The sequence below is a fragment of the Eptesicus fuscus genome, chromosome 11 (assembly GCF_027574615.1).
Source record: "Eptesicus fuscus isolate TK198812 chromosome 11, DD_ASM_mEF_20220401, whole genome shotgun sequence".
Taxonomy (NCBI): Eukaryota; Metazoa; Chordata; class Mammalia; order Chiroptera; family Vespertilionidae; genus Eptesicus; species Eptesicus fuscus.
In genome coordinates this window covers 94012260-94036026 of record NC_072483.1, presented here as the reverse complement: position 1 = coordinate 94036026, position 23767 = coordinate 94012260, and positions in this window count along the sequence as shown.

Genomic DNA, 23767 nt, shown 5'->3' with positions numbered 1-23767 from the left:
CAGATGGTGTAAGAACAGTGACAACAGAAGAAAAGAACCTGTTTTTCAATCGGGAAATTATTCTCCTCTCCAGTTTGAATTTCAGGCTCAAATTTTAAAATGACCCCATCCTCCTCACCTCAGTGCCAAATGCCATCACCCTCACACAGCGCCCTGTAGCACAGAGACCCCCTGGCCGAGGGATGAGTGATCCGAGGGCCACTGGCCACCCCACTCTACCGGCCGCATTTCCTCAGACAGGAAATTAAATTTGAAAGAGGTGAGGAATAACGGTGAAACCTGAAGAAGGCGATGAAAAATTGGTCTGTGTTTTCAATTTCATCTTGTTCTCCACTCCGGGACTTTAAAGTGATTTATCTGTGCGAGAACTCACACACACACACACACACACACACACACACACACACACACCCTCACTTGAATTTTGGAGGCTGCTCTCCCAAATGTCAGCAACCAAAGGCAGATCAGCGCATCTGACTCTATCAAAATCAATAACTATTTGACATTAAAGTGATTTTCCATGAAAATTACATTCTTGTTGCTAATCTTAGTATTATAGATTGTAAACATGTAGTATTCTATTATTTTTAACCCCATGTTGATTTTCCCTGGGGATACTTTTTAAAAAAAATCATATTTCTACTCTGCCATCTGGTGTTATTAAAGCCACCGCTCGAGGTGAATGGTGAGAGAGTAGGGACCCTTTTCAAAGGTGATCAGTGTCCCCCGATGTGTGTTAGGGCACGGCGTTTATATGCTCCTGACATGTTCCTCTTGCGCGGCTTCTGCGGTGGCTCAGAGGGATGGGCTCAGATTGCCACCAGCATCTGCATCAATGAAACAGTGAGTCGGACGGACATCGCCTGACATTGGTGTTGAGTCGTTTATCAGGGAGGCCCAGGCATAGCCAGGTAAACATTGGTGGCTCCCAGGGGAAAGGGAGCTGTTGGTGAAGCTGGAAGGAGCAGTGGGAACGCAGGCAGGACAGAGGTTCATGGCCATAGTGCAGAGAAGAATCGGAAATAACAAAGGCCAAGCCCAGGGGACAGCTGTCAGACACAGGTGTGCATATCTGCATTTGTGATTGTATCTAGCACGCCATTCGGCGCGTGCTTCCATTGACTTCTAGGGAATCTAGCTATTACTATAACCTTCTAGCCCGGCCAGTGTGGCTCAGTGAGCATCATCCCCTGAACCAGGGGGTCACGGTTCAATTCCTGGTTGGTCAGGGCACATGCCCGGGTTGTGGGCTTGATCCCCAGTGTGGGGCGTGCAGGAGGTAGTTGATCCATGATTCTCTCCCATCATTGATGTTTCTCTCTCTCTCTCTCTCCCCCTCTCTTCCTCTCTGAAATCAGTAAAAATATACTTAAACAATTAACCTTCTAATTAGGAACCATCTCATGAGAGAATGAACAAAAGTCTGAGAATGATTCTTATCAGTTTCCTTCCTTTGGAAACACATTCCTCATATCAGCCCCCACTGCGGTGCCTCGGCAGGGTAGACCATGGCTGTAACCTCACGGCGCTGGGGGGTGCTGAGCGCATAGCCGAGTGGACGTTTGCGAGTTTATTTCCCAGCAAGGCCTGGCTTTGGAACCGCTGGGCCTGCAGATCCCCACTGTGGCGCTCACCTGACTCCTCCAGGTCTCCAAAGCGCCGTGGCTTTCCCGGGATGACCTGACTGTGATGGACTCTCTGAATGGATTCTGTTCTCGGCAGGACGCTGTCAGGAGTGTCCGCACAACCACAACAGGGCCTGTGACCGTGTCTGGGGGGCTTATTGTACAGGAGCCTCCTTGCTGGATTAAAGTAAAAATTAATTTATGTTTCCAGTTCGGCAGCCTCTGCTCAGCAGTGGCCACACTGTCTTTTCTCAACCTCTCACAGAAGTTCCGGGACTTGAAAAACAAACCGTTACAATTGGATGATAATCATCTTGTCGAAATGGTGTTTGTGAGAGGCACCTCATGAATGAACCCTTGTTTGGGAAGTTTTAAACACTTTTAGGATCAATATAGTAATTAAGTGTATTTTTGGTACACTCCTAAAGCATTTAAGAATTTTATGAAAAATAGACTTGCTTAGAACTAAAACAGTGGGGATAGTCATATATTTGCTGAACGATGGAAGGTTTCATTTGAGCATTACTCAGCACTGGATTAGATATGTCTATGATTAGGATACAATACTTTCTATTTACTAAACTCCCTACGATATTTGCATGTCTTTATAATAGCTGCATCATCATAGTAAAGTTAATAAAGAGGACAAAGACTAAAATAATTTTAAGGGAGGAAACATTTGAAATAACATGGTTGTTCTGACACTTTACCCCATGCAGTTATATGGGGATCAGCATGCAGCCTATAATTGCATACCCTTAAAATCAAGTATAACGAGAAATAATTGCCACGCAGGGTCATTTTTTTTGTCATGAAGAAGGTTGAGCAAGAAATAAGAACATATCACCCCTGAAGTTTATAGACAGTAGTCAAAAATCAGGATCCAAAGACATATAAGGAACACAATAAATTGATTAGCAGTTGCCAAAAAGTGGGTGAGCTTTATTCACATTCATTATTCTTTGTTTCTTTACGAAGGATTCTCAAGTAACTAATCAAGAATAAAACCGCTTTGAGTAATTGCCACCTTGGTAACCCCGGTAGTGCTGGTGGGTCAGCTAATTCTAGGTCATTGTAATCTTAGGAGTGGAAATGGTACATTATTATTCATTTCTCAAGACTGTAAGTGGTTGGCTTAGTGTGAGACAGAGCTGTGCCCAGGGAAGGGAGGACCATGGTCCGCACTGGGCCCTGCGGCTGTTTCCTGTCCCTGACGCCCAGCAGAGTAAAATGCCCATTTCCTTCCCGATCTAGGAGGAAAGCAAGGTTTGCACAGAATTGATATTGGAAAACGAGGACAGCCTCTAGAAGTCAGTCCCAAGCTCTGTTTTGCCCAGAATTACATTTTAATTGAAAGACAGGAGTGGAAAATAGATTTTAAAATACAGACGGGTTAACGTGAGAAAAGCCTTTCAAACGTCTGCTTCCCTGAGGCTGGGCGATCTGTGTGGGCCTGGGTGAGGGTTTCCAGTGTCCCCCTACCCTGTGTTTATTGCATAAAGAGCATAAAACACAAAGGACAGGGTCCTTTAAAAGGTGAATGGATTATTAAAGCGTCCACGCCTCTTGAGTGTTGACTCTGTGCTAATTCCTCTGTGAACTTTAACATTCCCAAACACCTTAGTGTGATGCTTTTTCATTTACACTTTCAGACTCACAATCTAAAACGTACGATTTTCGGATGTTTACCAATAACCAAACTGACGTAGCCATTGTCAGTGTATCTCCGTGATCTAGCCATTTTCTCCATCTTCGTAGCCACGAGTCCTTCCGATCTGTTACCGCAGATGGACCACTGATATCACAGACCTCTGGTTTTGCTCATCTTTATCTGTGGTATATATTGTTGTTCCCAGTTTCTATACAGCGTCTGTGCACCTGTGTTACCTCTCTTCACAACTGTGAGCTCATTTCTGACATGGTTGTATCTAATAAACCTTTAATTCCTTTCAGGTTTGCTGTTGACCTCAGGGCATGTAGATATAGATAATTTCTTTAAATGATTAATTTCATTAGTTGCTAGGCCTAAGTGATCTTTTGAGCGATAAGGAATAAAGCTATTTGCAAAATAGAACTCTTTCTTGATCAAAAGCATTATTTATCAATTGGATCCATTCTATAATCTGTAGGTCATTACTTATTAGTTTCTAAATATAAGTCTATTGAAGCCCAGGTGGTGTGGCTCAGTGGTTGAGTGTCAACTTATGAACCAGGAGATCAGGGTCCGATTCCGGGTCAGGGCACATGCCCGGGTTGCAGGATCAATCTCCAGTAGGGGGCATGCAGGAGGCAGCCAATCAATGAGTCTCTCTTATTATTGACTAAAGGCCTGGTGCACGAATTCAGCCTGGCCTGTGGATTGAGCCAAAACTGGGTCTCCGACATCCCCCGAGTGCTCCTGGATTGTGAGAGGATGCAGGCCAGGCCAAGGGACCCCACCAGTGCATGGTCTTGGCCAGGGAGAGATGCGGGAGGTTGGCCAGCCAGGGAGGGACCTTGAGAGGGCTCCAGGGCGGCTCTGGCCTGTCTTGCTCAATCCCGATCTGCCAGACCCCAGCAGCAAGCTAACCTACCAGTTGGAGCGCCTGCCCCCTGGTGGTCAGTGGATGTCATAGCGAGTGGTTGAGAAGCCTTAGCATATCATTAGCATATTATGTTTTGATTGGTTGAACGGCCGACTGGTCGATCAGACACTTAGCATATTAGACTTTTATTATATACTAGAGACCCGGTGCACGAAATTCGTGCACTGGGGGGGGGTGTGCCCCTCAGCCCAATCTGCACCCTCTTCAATCTGGGACCCCTCAGGGGATGTCCAACTTCCAGCAGTCAGACATCCCTCTCACAATCCGGAACCGCTGGCTCCTAACCACTCACCTGCCTGCCTGCCTGATTGTCCCTAACCCCACTGCCTGCCTGCCTGCTCGCCCCTACCTTGATCTCCTGCCAGCCTGATTGCCCCTACCTTGCCCTCCCCTATCAGCCTGATCACCCCAAACTGCCTGTGCCTTGGCCCCCAGTCTGGCCTCCCTCTGGAGGCACCATCCCCATAACCCCAATGCTGCTGCCACTGCAGGTGGTTATGGCTGCCTGAGCCTTGGCTTTGTAGCCACTGCGGCTTTGTCTGGAAAGATGTCCGGAAGACAACCAGTCTAATTAGCATATTACCCTTTTATTAGTATAGATTTGGGGACCATTACAACCACACAGAACTTGAAGAAAACACATGGCCCTGGTCAGTTTGGCTTAATGGAGAGAGCATCGGCCTGTGGACTGAAGAGTCCAGGTTTGATTCTGATCAGGGGCACACATGCCTAGGTTTCGGGCTCAATCCCCAGTAGGGGGCCTGTGGGCGGCAGCTGATCAGTGATTCTTTTTTTTTATTTTATTGATTTTTCACAGAGAGGAAGGGAGAGGGACAGAGAGCTAGAAACATCGATGAGAGAGAAACATCGACCAGCTGCTTCCTGCACATCCCCCACCGGGGTATGTGCCAGCAACCAATGTACATGCCCTTAACCGGAATCGAACCTGAGACCTTCCAGTCCGCAGACCCACGCTCTATCCACTGAGCCAAACCGGTTTCGGCTGATCAGTGATTCTTATCATTGATGTTTCTATCTCTCTCTCCCTCTCCCTTTCTGAAATTTTAAAAATATATATTTTTTAAAGAAAACACATGATCTTCACTTTGGGCTTTGTCATCTTACAATATCCTTTGTGCAGTGTTTTAACTTCCCTCAACTTTCCTTTACCCACCTTTAAAGTGCAATCTATTTTGGGGAAGATGATCAGGAAAGTGATTCCAGTAGGTAGAAGTTTTTTTTGGAGGGGATGGGTCATGAAGATATTTAAAAATTGAGCATGGTGATGTTGTACCACTCTGAATTTACTTTAAAAAACCAGTTCATTGTACACTTTAGGTGACATGTACAGTATATGGGTTATATCTCAACAAAGTTGTTCTTTTATTTCTTTTTAAATAAAGACCAGTCTTATAATCAATTGCAGATGTTTTCAGAGGCCCCTCAAGATTTGCTTACCATGTCCCAAATCACGGCTGTGATTCCCAGTTGCCTCCAGTCCTGGTGGATCTGGATGGTGTGGTTTGCAAAGGAGAAGGTGGCAAGAGGCTTATGGAATTTTGGCAACCCCATTCCCCCCGTCTCCTCATAGGGCACCAGGGCCATTTCCACTGTGCCAGCTCTGCTCCCTTTAACCTGTTGGGCAAAAGAATCCTGCGTGCTCTGGCCAGAAAGTGCATTCTTTCTTAGGTGGCCCGGATGCTTTTTTTAAGGTCGTTTTATGGATTCAAAAGAATAAACAGAGATGTGGAAAGCTTTTGTCAAAATCCTTTTACATGGTTCTTCCAGTCTCATGGGTAATGAGATGTGGCTCTGAATTCATCCCAAAGTGTGTCTTTGGGCAAAAGCACAGGACCTGGGAGAAGGTAGCGCTTTCTACACTGCCCAGGCCACGTGGACTACAGCAGTACCCGCCCAGGTGGGCAGGGTGTTTCTGCTGTTTTGTTTTGGTCTGGCCTCCACCCCGTCAGCCACAGACCTGTGCCTGCACTGAGATTGAATGATTTGATGGCCCTACTTTTTGGTGGACAGTGGATGCACTCCCAGAGACTGGCAGTTAGACTCTGGCGGCTTCTGAGTCCCTTGCGGGGAGAGCCCGGCCCTAGGTCAAGAACAGACTCAGGCGTCCTCGGCCAGGAGGCCTCCTTGGGCTAGGGGCCGCCACAGTTTGAAGGCTGGCCATGACCCCAATCCTGGCAGGGGTCTCCTCTGGGGTGCTGGCAGGCCTGGGCTAGGGCTGCGGGCGGTTTGGAGGCCGGTCACGCCCCCGATCCTGGTGGGGGTCTCCTCTGGGGTGCTGGCAGGCCTGGGCTAATGGCCGCCCTGGTTTGGAGACTGGTCACGCCCCCGATCCTGGCGGGGGTCTCCTCTGGGGCGCTGGCAGGCCTGGGCTCTGGCGCCGCAAAGGGAGAGGTTCCTGAACCTGCTTCCCACACACCTAGGCTAGGATACATCTTGTAGGAGGCGGCTTCAATGCCGGGGGTCGGTGACCAGGTCCTCCGGAGCCTCGCTTTCTGGGCTGCAGTCCCACGTCTCCCAGTGCTCCAGCCTCGGATGCGCCCCCGCAGTTGCCCCTACCACCAGCCACCTCAGCGCAGGCCACAGCAGCTGAAGCCAGCCTCTTGGAAGCCAGGCCACCACACCCACCACCCCTAGTAGCTCTCTGCTGCTCCCTTGCTGTGCCCTGTCCACTGGGGTGGGGGAGTGCTCCCAGCCCAGAGGCCCTCCCTCCCTCCGCAGTCTGGCTTGGGAAGCTGGCCTCATGCTGGGGCTACGATGCCAGCGTCCCCACTCGGCCACTATGGGTGCGACGCGGACCCCATGGAGGCCAACCTGGAGAACGTGGACCCCAGCTCTGCATCCGGCTGCTGCAGATGCCCTCAGTGGTCAACTACCACCCGCTCCTTCCGCCGGCCCCATTGATCCCTCTCAGCACCAGCCATTTAGGCCAGGGTGGCGATCGCCCCCGGGACCCCCGGGGAGCGGCTGGCTGGGCCCGGCCATGCCCCCCCAAGAGCGGGTCAAATGATAAGCTTTCCTCAGATGGGTGTATTGTACAGTAGCAATTGCCACAGTGATGTCCTCTGCATTTAAAAGATCACTTTTGGAGGTTAAGAAAATAGCTCTGAAAAAAGAAAATTTGGTTCATGAAGATGAACATGCCATTTCAAAAGTAATTATAAAGGCTTCTGACTGGGCGTGAAAGGAAGGTGTTATTTAGCTGGTTCCACTTGGGTCTTTCCACAGTGGTACTTCCAAGCCCCAGAGAAACAGACCGTAGAGGATGTAAAAATGCAGAGAGCTAATATTTTCGTTTTAAAAAGGCTAAGGCGTTTGTGTTCTAAGCCATTCTTTCATATTGAATCAGGAACTTGTCACTTTAAACACTTTTAATACGGGCCATGATAACATCTTATATCTGTCAAGTACCTTTATGATGGTAAGAACAACTTTGGATTCATTACTGGGATGTGTTTCATAACAACCAGATAGAATGGCTGTTTTGAAATTTACCTCGGGTCTAGTCGGGACTCAGAACTCCTTCATGCTACACTTCAGTACTTTCTCACTATTGGAACGTCAAGGGGTGATCCCCAGGGTCCATCATCTGGGGAAAACCTCACAAGAGTTGGCTCTCTCAACCATGAAATTTGAGTGCGTGTGAAAAGATTAAAGTCAACTCTAGTTTGCTTTAGAAATCCCATCATCTAATATCAGGCTGGAGAATAAAACCTGATTTAAATATTTCAATTACCTGAGGCCCTTGACTGATATAACACGTTGAAGTATATTTGATTTCCCAAATAACTTCAACACAAAATCACCGGTTTAGGTTTTTCCTTTCATAAAGTTATAATTCAGATGAAGTTTGTCTTTGAGTTACTCAATCTTCCTTTGTGAATTTTTAATTCTAGTTAGTTTAATATACTTTTAAAGATTGCTATTTAACTCATCTGCTCTTTCTACATAAAGGATTTCATGCAGGATTTGACAAAAGTATTAAACATAATAGGTGAAAATCTAATGAGACTTAGGTGATATTTGCAATCACTTGAAGACAAAGAAATGTCAGGCATCAGCAAGCAATTTAAGGGATTTGCAGTGTTCATGGCATCTTTCTAAATCCCCGAATTCATGCACAAAGGTGGTCTATTTTGCTCCATATCGCCGTCCCCTGGACAGCACGCGTTCATGTTGTCTGGTGGTTTGTTGGGGAAGTCGGGAAATTCAGAAGCAATGACTGTGAGACCAGCTAGTAATGAAAAGAAAGAAGACAGAATTCAGAGAGGGCGTATGAAAAGTCTTGCATTGACTATCGGCCTCGAACTGGAGAGATATGCAAAGTAAGATCTTCAGTTAATTTGATCCTTCTTTGGCTCTCAGATTTAATTTTTTCTTCCCTTTAGTACCATAACAGTACTCTGAAGTGACCATATGAGTCATGGTTTTAAAATAACATCATTCTTATGTTTGTCTTTGGTCATAAATCCCAATGCGGACAAGTTGTGTAATGTGTTGTTTAAGTCAGTTTTGCATGATAACTCTGCCCAACAAACACACTCTCCTAGTGGTTCCAAGGAGAGGCACGGTCCCATTCATAGGTCTTGGAATTGGCTGGGGTGGCTGTTCTTTTTATTTATTTATTTTTTTGGTTAATCCTCGCCCAAGGATATTTTTCCATTGATTTTTAGAGAGAGTGGAATGGAGAGGAAGAGACAAAGAGAAACATCGATGTGAGAGAGACACATGGATTGGTTGCCTCCTGCACGCATCCCAATCAGGGTTGGGGAACTTGCAAACCAAGGTATGTGCCCTTGATCAGAATTGAACCCGGGACCCTTTAGTCTGAGGGCTGACGCTGTATCCACTGAGCCAAACTGGCCAGGGCTGGAGTAGCTGTTCTTCAGAATGCAGGTCAGCTTCATAGCCGCTCCACACAGCTCATCTGGGACCCAGGCAAGAGATGGTGATAAGACAGAAACACAAAAGCACAAGATAAAGCATGCATGCTAGGTTTTTTATTTATTCTGTATATAAATAGCCATTATTTTATTTTATTATATTTATTGCAATTATTGAGGTGACATTGGTTAATACAATGACATAGGTTTCAGGTGTACAATTCTATAACTCACCATCTATCTATTATATTGTGTGTTCACCACCCCACGTCAAGTCTCCTTCCATCAAAATTTATCCCTCCTTTACCCTCTTCTATCTCCCCCACCCCCTTTCCCTCTGGTCATCACCTTATAGTTGTCTGTGTCTATGAGGTTGTTTGGTTGTTTTTTTTTGCTTAATCCCTTTACCTTTCTCACCCAGCTCCCAACTCCCCTCCCTCTGACAACTATCTATCTGTTCTCTATATCTATGAGTCTATTTTGTTTGTTAGTTTATTTTGTTCATTAGATTCCACATATGAGTGAAATCATGTAATACTTGTCTTTCTCTGACTGCCTTATTTCACTTAGCATAATAATCTTCAGGTCCATTTATGCTGTGGCAAAGGGTAAGATTTCCTTCTTTCTTACTGTCCAGTGTATTTTATTGTGTAAATATATTGTGTAAATATACCACAGCATTTTTATCCACTCATCTGCTGATGGACACTTGGGCTGCTTCCAAATCTTGGCTGTTGTAAATACGCTGCAATGAACATAGTGATGCCTCTATTCTGAGTTGCTTTTTTCCCCCTGTAATTATTCTCACCCTGTTCCCACTCTCCATGTAATTTAAGTTGTTGAAGTTGCTTATAAGAATGAAAAGTTCATGAGGGTAACTAATTAAGTGTGAAAAATTATTCAAACACAAATCAACATCTCAAGAAATTGCAATGTTATTTTCTTTGTGGCTACAGGATTCAGAGTATTTAGAATAATTTTTGGAAATAAAATATATAAATGTGGTTATGTAACAAATATTTTCTGTGATTAAAAGTTATAAAAGGTGATAAACACATTTTTTTTTTTCAAAGAGAAATAGATAATTTACTTACCGAGTTAGGCCATTAGAGGGGCTGACTCTAACGTGATTCTAATGATTTGTGGCTCTGGGGGAAATTACTCAGTTTTATGTCAGTATCTTCTATAAAATAAGAAATCTAAATTAAATCTCTTCTAAAGATGCCTCTCTGTAAAATGCTATAAGCTCCACATTACTGCACACATTATTCCACTTTACATGTCCTGCTCTTCTAAATCAATGGAATGCTGCCTTTTCATTTTTCTGAAAGCTTGTAGCATCCACAGAGCAAAGTCTGTTCTTGGTTTTCCTTTTGCAGAATAACTACATCCTTGAGCATATGGAACAGAGTAAGGAAACCGCAAAATGGCACAGTGGATGCATTTATGTAATCTCTGCGTTGTCTCCCGGCAGAACAGTGGGGATCATGCTTACTGCTCACTGTGAATAAGGAACACTGTGTCATGCTGACAAGTTCATATTATTTATCTGAGGGAGAGGAAAATATGATTATGCAATGTGTTGATGCCTTAAATATATCCTCAAGCATGCCAAGTGCTTAATTACAGCCTAAACACTGAAACCATAGTATAGAGAGGTGATTTACTCTGGGGCCAACTCAAACTGATAGTGGTATTGAACAAACCAGAGAGGTTTGAAAGTGGATTACCAAGATAGTTCTTAAGGACTAATTTTCCACACTGGATTAGTGAAGTTACTTAGGGCTTATTAATTTGTTCCCCCTTTAGAAAACTTTTTATCTCACTTCTTACATTTGTTGGAAAACATCCTTGAGTCTTCAAGCTAAAAGAAAAAGGATTTTTAAAGTTTTTTGTTGTTGCTATTGCCTAATCAATAGAAATTGCAGATGAGGAAAATGCTATTAAATCAGGCTTAAGTGTATCTTTATTCTTGTACAAACTCAATGAGTATTAAAATACACACATGCACATATATCCTCAAAGGATTTAAATAAAAATAGACAAAATAAGAACAAAGTTTTCTTTAAAAACATCAAGCCTGATAAAGTAAACAATATTTTTAAAAGTCATATAAAGTAATGGGCACACTTTCATATATATATATCTATATATAAAAAGCCAGCAACCGGAATGCCATAACGGCCAGAACAACCAGTCGCTATGACGCCCACTGCAGCCAGCAAACTGACCTGATTGGGGGGTGGGGCCAGCCAGCCAACCTCCCATAGCCCCTCCCCCCAGCCGGCTCCACCCCTGACTGGCCTCTCCCACTCTGATCAGGGGGCGGAGTGGCCGTCCCCACCCCCAATCGGCCCGCCCCACCCTGATTGGCCTGCAGCCCCTCCCCCTGGCCGGTCCCACCCCTGATCGTCACCCCATCCCACTAGGCCAGCCAACTTCCTGCAGCCCCTCCCGTGGCTGGCCCCACCCCTGATGGGCCCCCACCACCAAGATAGGCCCGCAGCCCCTCCCTCTTGCCGGCCCCTGATCGACCCCTATTGGGGTAGGGGGTGGGGACAGCTGGCCAACTGCCTGTGGCCCCTCTCCCTGGCCAGCCCTGCCCCTGATAGGCCCCCCCACCCTAATTGCCCCAAGGCCCCTCCCCCCAGCCAGCTCCACCCCTAATTGGCCCCCCACTCCGATCAGGGGAAGGGCCTGCCGGCCAACAACCCATAGCCCCTCCTCCAGGTCACTGGTCCCCAATCGGCCCCACCCACCCCATTTGGGGACAGGGCCGACTGGCCCACTGTCCACAGCCCCTCCCCATATCCAGGCCCACTCCCAATTAGCCCCCACCACCTCAATCAGGGGCGAGCCCACCAACTGCCTGTGGCCCCTCCCCCTGGCTGGCCCTGCCCCCGATGGGCCCCCACCACCCCTATTGGCCCGCGGCCCCTCCCCCCAGCCAGCTTTGGCCCCGATCATCCCTCCCCCCACCAATCTGGGGAGGGGCTGACAAGCCAAACTCCCACGGCCCCTCCCCCGGCCACTGACCCCTGATCGCCCCCCAACCCCATTCAGGGGTAGGGTCGGCCAGCCCACTGCCCACAGTCCCTCCCCAGAGCTGGCCCCAGGCCTAATCAGCCCCCCAACCCCCAATTGGGGGCAGGGCCCACCGGCCAATTACCTTCCTGTGGCCCCTCCCCCCAGCAGGCTGGGCTCTGATTGGGTGGGCCAACCTCCTGCTGTCTCCTCCTCCCAACAAGCCTGGCCCCAATCTGCCCTGATTGGGGCTGGGCCGGCCAGAACACACCCATGCACGAATTCGTGCACTGGGCCTCTAGTTGCACAATATATAAGGCAGAGGTCTCCCTACTATTGGGGTCATTATTTTTAAAACCTTGTCTCAGTACGCCTGCTACTGCACTTGATTTCTGGTTGTGTTTAATTTGCTGGTAATGTAAGCTGGGAGGATTTACATATACCTTAGGCCAGGGGTGCTGTATACAGGTATGCAATGGAGGTTCAGGTGAATCCCATGTAGATTTTATGGAGTAAATTACCCCTCTAGGCATCTGGTTTCGATAGAAACAATGGGCGTGGAAAACAAGAAATCCTTAACGCCCATCAGGATTCCCATTATGGAGACCATTTTAGCTTGTGTTAAATTACCATATTTTTGTTTTATCTCCATGAGTAATGATTCATGAAGACGTTTTGCTTTTAACTAATTGCTGTAAATACCTAAGAATTGCTTCTGAATTGTTTGCAGTCAACTGGGAACCTTTCTATTACCATCACTCTTGTCCTATGGTCTCTACCTCTTAAAAAATATGTTTTCTTCTGGACCAACCCTGTGTAGGTATTTAGTAAATTGACATGTTTTGAATTTTAATTCTCTAATTAAAAATGCATTATCTGATAGGGTATTGGGGAAAAAATAAGAAGGAAGCATAAACCATTTATGAAGATAATGGACAGCCTGGCTGGCATGGCTCAGTGGTTGAGTGTTGACCTATGAACCAAGAGATCATGGTTCAATTCTGGTCAGGGCACATGCCCTGGTTGTGGGCTCGATCCCCTATAGGGGGAGTTCAAGGAGTGATCAGTGATTCTCTCTCATCATTGATGTTTCCATCTCTCTCTCCCTCTCCCATCCTCTCTGAAATCAATAAAAACATATTTTTTAAAAAAGATAATGGACAGAACCTTACATGAGACTTGGGAAGCTAGATTCTCAAACTATCTAACGAGAGATGTAACATGAAATGAGTCAACAAACTTCCTGACTATTTATTGTTTCCTCATCTGAAAGATAATAGAAAAAACAACACCTTACTTCCATGATTCCTTTGTCTGTAAATTATGTGATTTTATTATAATTATCATGTGTTCATGTTTTCTAATTTAAAAATAATTAGAAGTACCTCTAGTTTCAGTATAAGGTTCCCAAAAGAATAGAAAGAAGAAAGACTTAAAATTTTGTATCTCTTAAATTATTTTTCTGAACAATATTATTATAAAAATTAGAGGCCCAGTGCATGATTGAATCATGCATGTTTAGGGGGGAGCTGGGTGCCTGTCCGCTGGTGCACCAGGCCTTTCAGAAGCCTCTGGCGCAGTGGAGGCTTCTGAAAGGCCTGGTGCCTGAGCAGACAGGAACCCAGCTCCCATGCTTTTGCTTTTGATCGCTGGTGCCTGAGCGGACAGGCACCCAGCTCCCCCGCTTTTGATAGTCTGTGGTGGGACGTGAGCTCACTGCCCCAAAGGCCCCTTCTGTGCTGCAGCACAGCCATGGCGCAGACGCTGAGCTCCAGCCCCCGCTGGCAATGCGAGCTCAGTGTCCCGCCGGCCCAATCAGCCACCCCGGCCACCCCGAGTCCCGCCCCCCCGCGCCTCCTGGCCAATTGCAGGCATAGCGAAGGTACGGTCAATTTGCATATTTGTCTATTATTATGTAGGATTATTATGTAGGATAGAAATAATACATGTTCATGTATAAAATTTTGGCAGTATATGAACATCTACCATTAAAAGTTTAGATTCACCCATAAGGCATCCAACCCTAGAGAAACATTGGTCAAGGAGTGTAATTATGTAATAAAAAAATATTGCTTTTAGACTTTGAGGTTTTGACTTTTATAGTTTATGTCAAATATTTTAGTCAAAAATGTGTCCAGATATTTGATTTAAGAACTTGAGAAAACTCTGTGAATTTTGAAATTCAATGATTACACTCTAGGAAGCAATACTGAAGATGTAAAAATAAACCACTATAAGCAAACACCTCAAATAGGTGAGTAATTACAACAGGGGAAAGCAGTAGAGAGTGTTTTTAATAATTTACATTCACTTACAAGCAAAACAGAAAGAAAGCAATGAAGAGGAGAGGCAAGGTAATATTCTTAGAAATACGAACAATATTCTTAGGATTACATGAACTTTGTAACCCAGGGCCAGGGCCTACTTTCCTGCATACTTTAAAGAAAGCATATAGTTGTCACCTGGACTGTGCTATACTCTCATCAAAAGAAGTCCTTGAAAATACTCAGAAGGAAGGCGCAGTAGACTCCAGTAGAAGCTGAAGGTTGTTAGTCAGCCAAGTTAGAGGAATGTCTTGATCAGTTTCCACATGGGTTAGCCTCAGGCCACATTTACCAAAAATACTCATCTTGCTCCGGCCAAAGAATGAGTCTGAGTAGCTATTATTATTAATCGTGAGCAAACACTGTGGAGACAAGGAAGTGCCGGGGACAGCAGAGCCTTGCTCATATGTTATTCATCTGAGTTCCTTGCCATTGGTTCCAGACCTAGTTGCCATGGGAACTATGTAAGGAGTAATGTTGATTTGATTTTATTTTTTTCCGAAGGAGACCACTCCTGTGTAGAACAAGGACAAGTTCCATGGAGATGGTTGTCAGTGAACATGGATGTGGGAAGGGAAGGGAAGAGCTTGTTTTCTCCAAGAGTTCCTTTTTCTCTTTTAATTTATCATTATTGTTTAAAGTATTACAGATGTCTCCCTTTCCACCCCCACTTGCCCCTTCCACCCCTCTCCCCCCCCTCCCCAGGCCTTCACCCCACTATTGTCTACTAGTATGTCCATGGGTTAAGCATATAAGTTCTTTGGTTGATCTCTCCCCCCACCCTTTCTCTCTGAGGATCCTCAGTCTGTTGCAGCTCTAATTCTTCACATTTGAGACAGAAACCTACATGGATTAAGGAAAGGAAATGCCCCTTGTCCCCAGTGAGTGATGGGAAGGAAGAAGGAGGTTGAGAGATTCTCAATCAGGAATCATATCAGAGATTTCTAGAGATCAAAATAGAATTCTTTTTTTAGAATATGTTTTTATTGATTTCAGTTTTCTGTGTGCACATCTTTATACTTTATTGAAGAAAAACAGGAAAGTCTCCTGCCAGAGAGATGGAAAGGGAGAGCAAAAGCAGGAAGAATATGCAGCTGTAAATTCAAATTTGAGTCTTAAAGAAAGTAGTTTCACTGCCTTGTGGACTTTACTTCAAATACTTGGAAAGATTCTGGTCCAGCATGAGCACACGCAACAGTGGTTCTACTCAATGGGTTTTAAAGAGTCTGCGTACAAGGGGTGTGGTCTGGAGGCAAAGCCCAGGTCTCCGTCCTTCCCAGGGGAATCGCTGCTGTAAGGTGAACTGATCAGACTCGTTCCGGTTTTAAATACTCCCCTTCAGGGGGCAGAAATAGACAGATGCATGTGAGCCTTTACCTTGGAATGTATTGTTAACAAATGAAAAACTCTCAACTGTCAAAAAATACATTTAACCAAGTATTTTGAGTGTGGCTTTAAGAAGTCTTGTTTCTGATGAGGTCTGGGTTTCATTTTTTTTCCCCTTGCAAAATCCTAATGCAGTTGGTGGAATCACTCATCTTCAGCTTTCTTAAGGAAATTCAATTCTGTTCTGTCCATTGTACTTTCTGGTATTTGTCTTTTATGCCAGAATTAACGAGCAAATCTCTCCCTTTTCTGAAATATGATAATTGAATGGCTAACTTAAAGAGAAATGAATAAGTTACGAGAGTCAGTAGTCTAGAAAGAGAAAGAAGTGATCATTGAGAAATTGCCATCATCATATACCATTTGAGGGAAGCTTAAAAAGTCAGCCACCCAACTGATGGTTGGTTCCTTTATCTTATTCCTGGGACATGATGGTGGTTTCTGCTCTTCCATGTGAAGGAGCCCTTCATTCATTAGCAGTAATTCATTAAGCTTTTCTGATAATTCTGAGTCCAGCTCTTCCATCTTGAGCTGAAACCCTTCTGCATGTGCCCCTTATGCACTTGCCAAAACTCTGACCCAAGGGCCAGGCTGACATTCTGCTGCGGCCCTCTGTAATAACATGGCCAATAGAAAAAGCAGACAAACACATCCCAGTAATGTCTAGCCTTTGTGGAAAGGGGGGTAGACAGACAAGGTTATCTGAGTTTCCCTTCACTCATCTCCTCACTTGTTTGCATCCTGCTGAATGATATCATTCATTGGTCTATGTGTGGGATGCATGTTTTTCATCAGGCACACAGCTGCACTTGCAGCTTGAGGTCTGCCCTTCCTCACTGAGCTTGTAGGGATAAATAACTAGCATCTATCTCTCCTGTTGAGTTTAGGATCCGATGAGAGTCGGCCAGATGCCATGAATATGCCAGCGTCATTGCTATGAAAGCTCACTGTGGGGCCGGGGCTGCACCTGGCTTTGGTCATGTAGCTAAGATCTCCTCCACAGCGTGGATCTTAGTGTAGGCCCCCTGAAGGGATTACTTCATCGCCATCCAACAGATAAGAGGGAACTGGTCAGCGCATCTCTAAATGCTGAAAGACTGGGAAATGAAATTGAGAAACGCGGACAAACTAGTCTATCAGGAGGAGGAGTGAGGAAAGGGTTGAGGGAGAGTTTGCATGTGTTGCGCCGTAGGAATACAGTGCAAGATTCTGGCTACCCCCAGATACCCAAGAGGAACAGGACTTTGCATCAGATTTTAAGATGAATGTCATTATTCTTGTGGTGTGTATGTTTCCAAGTCCTTTTATTGAAAACTTTAGAAGTTAGTTATGGTCCTTTGTGGGAAGGAAACCTCTGATCCACTAATGCTACTTTGGCAGGCAGCCCAAGATAAGTACAAACTCATGTGTCAAGATTCAGGATGCAGGCCTAGCTGGTTTGGCTCAGTGGATGGAGTGTCGGCCTACGGACTGAAGGGTCCCAGGTTTGATTCCAGTCAAGGGCACATGCCCGGGTTGTGGGCTCTATGCCCAGTGGGGGGCGTTCAGGAGGCAGCTGATCCATGATTCTCTCTCATCATTGATGTTTCTCTCTCTCTCTCCCTCTCCCTTCCTCTCTGAAATCAATAGAAACATATAAAATAAAAAAGATCCAGGATGCAGACGCTGTTGATTGTCACCCAGGCGCCAGACACCACAGTATCGCTTCCACGTTTGATTCGGGTCATAGTTTGAAGGAGCAGGTGTGATTTAACAACTCTCTCAGATAAGAGCTGATTATCATTCCTAAGGTCACACAAAGAGTAAACCCAATAGTTGAACAGACGATACTGGGCAAGTTTTCTCATATTGACTCCCCCTCTTCCCTTCCTGTTTATAAAAAGGTCTTACAACTAATTTCCTGTGTCTCCTAGGACTGAAATCATTGTTCTTGTTTGTAATTTTGTGCAAATTGTAACTACTGATGAGCAAAAAGGCCAAGTGTAGCTGAATATACAAACCTATTACTAAAATTATTTTTGGAGTACTGCCAAGGTAAGGCTTTGTCCTTTCAACCACTCTAATTTAATGCTCTAAAATTTATGAAACTAGGTTATCAATGTGCTTGATTTAGGGGTTGATTTCAGGGCAAATAATGATTCCTATTTTAAAATGGTGGGTGCAGGTTCAGAGGCTTCCAAAAATCCCCTGCCTCCGTGCGTTAGACAGGATTCTGAAGTGTTGGATACATCCTGGGTCCCTTCCAGATCATATTCCAATGAATTATAAAGCTGTATGATTCCAACTTGTAGCTCTCAGAGGCCTTTTACAAGTTCAGTCCAGTACAACCCCTAAAGCATGTAGCTGCCTTTGAAGAGAACCTGTTTTCTCTTCTGCATCCTGCTTGGCAGCTGACACTGAGCTTGGCTGTGACCGTGCAACCTCGCCGTGAACTCTTGTCTCTCTCTCTGTGTGACAGCTTTGCCTTGGCAGCTGCCTGGAATAGACATTTAGATCGTTAGGTCTGGGGGTTCCGTTTAAGTGCTGCACAAGAAATGAAACCCTGGGTTCCATGGTTAGGAAATAAACATGTCAAGGTAAGTGATTGTAAACATCTAAAATGCTGCTAAGTTTCCTTTGCGGTCCTAAATGTAGTATCAGAGCGTGTTCCCACACCGATTGCCAAAGCCCAGCAGACATTTCCGTGGGTTGAATGGTCTGGCCCCTTAGGCGGCCCACTGCTGCCTTCAGGGAGGTCACTCAGCAGCATGCAGAATGCAGAGCTCAGGACAGAATCCTCAGCTCCCCCCCCCCAACCCCACCTCCACCCCCAGACACAGACACAGAGTCCCAGCTCAGCCCTGCACTGTGGGCCAGCTCGGCTGGAACCTCCACACTGTCAGCCTCATGGACATCACTCTCCGGAGAATGGAGTGAAAACTTCCTGCCTCACAGGTTCAGGACCCAGGTGCCCTGTGACCTCTGCTTCTGATGACTTGCTTTTCCCAACATGCTGTCCATTTTGTAGACATCCACAAAGGACCCTGAGGGGGTCATTCTAGGAAAATGTGTTGAGGTTCTTCTGTGGTGTCAGCATTTGGGAAAACCCTCATGGTTCAGATTATTGTCCTTATAAAAGAGACCCCAGCCCCGCTGGTGTTGCTCAGTGGTTGAGCATTGACCTATGAACCAGGAGGTCATGGTTTGATTCCCAGTCAGGGCACATGCCCAGGGTTGCAGGCTCTATCCCAGTGTGGGGTGTGCAGGAGGCAGCTGATCAATGACTCTCTCTCATCATTGATATTCCTCTCTTCTCTCTTTCCTCTCTGAAATAAATAATGTATATATACACTGAGTGGCCAGATTATTATGATCTCTGAACCCATTATAATCTGGCTACTCAGTGTATATCCTATATAATAAAAGGCTAATATGCAAATTTCCCCCTCAACCGGGAGTTCGACCAGCAGGCAGGCTGGCCAACCGCCCATGTCCCCTCCCCCTGGCCAGGCTGGCCAGACCCCACCCATGCATGAATTCATGCACCAGGCCTCTAACATATATATATATTCACAGAGTGGTCAGATTATTATGCGTTCAGAGATCATAATAATCTGGCCACTCAGTGTGTGTGTGTGTGTGTGTATGTGTGTGTGTGTGTGTATATACATTTTTTTTTAAGAAGCCAATTGCCTAGTAAAAGTCAAACCCCTCCTGCCACGGGGCTTGCAGGAAATGTCTTCATAAAGAAACACTGCAATGAAGCAAACTGCGTTCTCAGCTGTATCCCTAAATTGAATGAAGACTAGCAATGCGTTCTATAAAGCAACCATGTCATTGACATTTCTCTGGACTAAAAAGCCATTTCTATTTGCACCTACATTGATCACCTCACTTCTCCCGTCCTGTCTGAGTGGTGTGAGTCTCTCTCTCATTACCTCATCCTCTGTGTAGTGATAAAGGCCTTCGGTGGAAGTGTGAGTCCCTCTCACATGTACCTGCTGGGCTATTAGCAACATGGAAATCAAGGGGAAGCCTTGGCTGGTGTGGCTCAGTTGGCTGAGTGTTACCCGTGCACTGAGAGACCATTGGTTCGATTCCTAGTCGGGGCACATGCCTGGGTTGCAGGCTTGGTCCCCAGTATGGGGCATGCAGGGGACAGCCACTCTGTTTCTCTCTCATCTCTGATATTTCTATTCCTCTTCCCTCTCCCTTTCCCTCTCTAAAATCAATAAAAACATTTTAAAAAAAGGAAATGAAGGGACAGTTCAGAAGCAATTGCAACCTGCCCATTTATTCCATTTCCATGATTTTCCTGGAGTCCTGGCAGTGTTAAAGTTAGAGAAATAAAAGTATAACCTCAATTAATCTGCACAAACATCCTCCATATACTCATAAAATTATCCATGCAATCTTAAGGTACCAACTTATTTCCTATCAAGGATATAGAGAAATAAAAAGCAACAAACTGTATGCTAAAGGAAATATAAGTTGGTTCTTTCATTATTTTTTTAAGGACATATATTTTTTTAAGGACAAATACTGGTTTGTCCTTTTGTACAAATTGTAAAGTTGTAAACTCTCAAAAGAAAATGTGATCATACCTTATTTGTGTCCTTGCTTGAGCCTCATAAGATAAGAGATAAAACCCAAAAAGTGGACAGTGTATCTTTGGAACATTGTTCATAGTCAGGACTTAGAAAAATTAAAAAAGAAACCCACAAGATCAATATAAATAATTTAAATTCTTTAATGAAATTTCCGACAGGACACAGACAACAGGGTGCTGAAGGCCTGGGGCGGGGTGCTGGAGAAGGTCAATGCGGGGAAAGGGGACGTATATAATACTTTCAACAATAAAGAATTACTAAAATTTTTCTGATAATTTCTATTCATTTTTGTCATAAGCTGTAACATCTATTAAATATTTTCTGATTCTTTATTTCAGTTGAGTCAGTCCTAATAGTTGTTCAGAAATTGAAATAGATTGTATTGTAATTATTAGTGAATTTAACTTACAGGAACATTATTAAAGCATTTGAAAGTTCTGAGAAAATTTTCATAGGCAATTGTTTGATTTTTCTCTTTAACGATTTGAAAACATTATCCATCAATCAAAGCACTATGTTTTGGTGTTGTTACTGTGAGGATAAAAAATGGAAAAAACGGCCCTAACTGGTTTGGCTCAGTAGACAGAGCATCAGCCTGCCGACTAAAGGGTCCCGGGTTTAGTTCTGGTCAAGGGCATGTACCTCGGTTGCAGACTCCTCCCTGGTTGGGCCTTGAACAGGAGGCAACCAATCGATGCGTTTCTCGCACATAGATGTTTCTCTCTGTCTTTCCCTCTCTCTAAAAACCAATGGGAAAATATCCTTGGGGGAGGGTTAAAAAATTTGAAAAAATATGTATAAACTGCAAGCCATGAATCCCTGTCACAGAGGATCTTGAACCTCATTTGGATACACATTTGTTTATTACTTATTATTAAATGTAAGCAGACATTCATCAATGAGTGCCTACTGCAGGCAAGTAATGTTCTAAGTGCTAAGCAACCCACTGGTGTTTCGGTTTGGGTTCCGGCAAGCCCAGATGGAACACTCAATTGGAGTTATTTTAAAGCTATTAAAAAAAAAAAAAGCTATTGACAAAACTAGCTTTTAGCTTTGCAGAGAGTTACAGGGTAGGTTTTAGCAAAGTTCTCAAGGGCTGGCCCAGGACAAAGGCTGGCATCAGAGGGAGGTGATTCCACCTCCAGCAAAGGCGCAGGGGTGCAGGGAGACTGCTGGACATGAGGAGCGAAATAACATCTGAGTAGAAGAGAGAAAGGAAGAGACAAGGTAATGTGAAGTGTGTGCAGAGGTCAGGGATTGTGGCATGTTTTCCTGGTGAGCGTGCTGTTGACATGTTCACATTGTGATTTTGTGGGGAGAGCCAGGTGTCGGCCCAGATCAGCCCTAAGTTCTAACGTCTGTCAGGTGCAGAAGGAGAAAATGGCTGGATCCCAAGGACAGTTAACATTCATCGGGAATCGTACTTAGGATGTGATGGAAGCTGCGCAGGAAGGAGCGTCAGAGATGAACCTCAGTGTTGGTTGTGGGATTGGAGACCTGCGCTGGCGTGAATGGCAGGGCGTGTGACTGAGGCTCAGGTCAGCAGGTCAGTCCTTACGAGGCTTCTGGCCCCCAGCCCCACGTTCTTCATTGCGGGCTCTTATCCAGCATCGTTGATTGGTTCCTTATTAGAACTTCGATTTTCATATGTGTTCCACTGGAACAAAACACAATTAGGTATAATCTCTCATCTTTGGAGAGCTTACAATTTAGTACAAATGATGATGCAAACAAGTGCTTGCTCCATAACTTCCAAAAACAGTAAATAATGAAGCCAAATATTCATTTGGGGCCCTATAGTCACAAACTTAAAAATAAATAAAACTGCACTTTATAAATTATTACAATACATATATTCAATTTAAGGTTCTCTATTTAGTTATATACTTTAAAAAAATTTTTAACATTAGAACTCAGAAAGAACAGATTCTTTATTTCAATTTAAGGGAGTTGACTCAAGAATGTAATTATTTTAGTTCTCTTTATCATTTACAAGGCTCAGACATCACATTGCTTTAATGGAATTCATTTATCTGTGCTCTATGTTTATATTTTATAGTGTGTGTAATTCTAATTAAACATTGTTTAGTTGCACTTGAGGGGTACATCTAAATTAATTTAGGATTGTAGTATACTCAGTGTTTTCTTGCCATTAATTTACTTAGGACCAAGGGATATTCAGATGTACTAATAAATAAGCTTTATTCCCAGAAGTTTGAAATAGCCGTCTCCTCTCCTCGAAGACTTCTGTGCGCCTGCACAGTAGGTAGAGGTTCTGACGTGGATGCAGGGACTGTGACTTGAGAAAGTAGAGAGTGCGCCCTACCAGTGTGGCTCAGTGGTGGAGTGTCCACCTATGAATCAGGAGGTCACGGTTTGATTTCATACGGTCAGGGCACATGCCTGGATTGTGGGCTCAATCCCCAGTGGGAGGCGTGTAGGAGGCAGCCATCCATGATTCTCTCTCATCATTGATGTTTCTCTCTCCTTTTCCCTTCATCTCTGGGGAAAAAAAAAAAATATACACACACACACACACATACATACACATATATATATATATATATATATATTTATTTATTTATTTATTTATTTATTTTTTAAAGAAAGAAAGTGGAGAGTGATATTCCTAGGGCTGCTACATTTCAAGTTATCCTCAACCTCAGCTGCTGAAGATCTGCCTGAATTTCAGAGAGGACTTTGTCCAGGTTACACTCTTTCACACAGTTAACGCTAAACGTGCTTCGGAGCTCCAGGAAAAGGCCCTTCCTAAATTGTCTTTACCCCACATGGCGACATGTGCTTACCTTACTTGGTATTGATTAAATGCTGATTTAAATAGCTGAGAAGGAAAAGGGAGACATTGATTTTGTGTGATGCTGCTAAAGTCTCTAAATTACTTACCATGAGAAAAACAACAACACAGTGGTTTTTAGGAAAACTGTCATTAGAGTTTATCTTGGGAAACACACACACACACACACACACACACACACACACACCCTCAGGGATGTTTATTCTACCCTTTCTTACATAGGCTCTGAGGAATCTGTGGAGAGGAGCCACATTATGAAGGTATAACGAGTCCTCCCTACGGTGCTTGCACTGCTGTTGAAAGCAACGTGTGTAGTAGAACTACGTGTGGGTGTCCCAGTGGCACTCTAAGAAGGGAAAACCTGGCGTAGAAATTATTATAAGAAACGACTTTTTTACATAGACCTTTTTACTGTTCTCATAGCATCTTCTTTAATGGAGTATTGTAAACAGCAGTTTTCAAGAAAATGTTCGGGGCATCTTGGACATATTAATGCTCAGAACATAAAGTTATGTAAT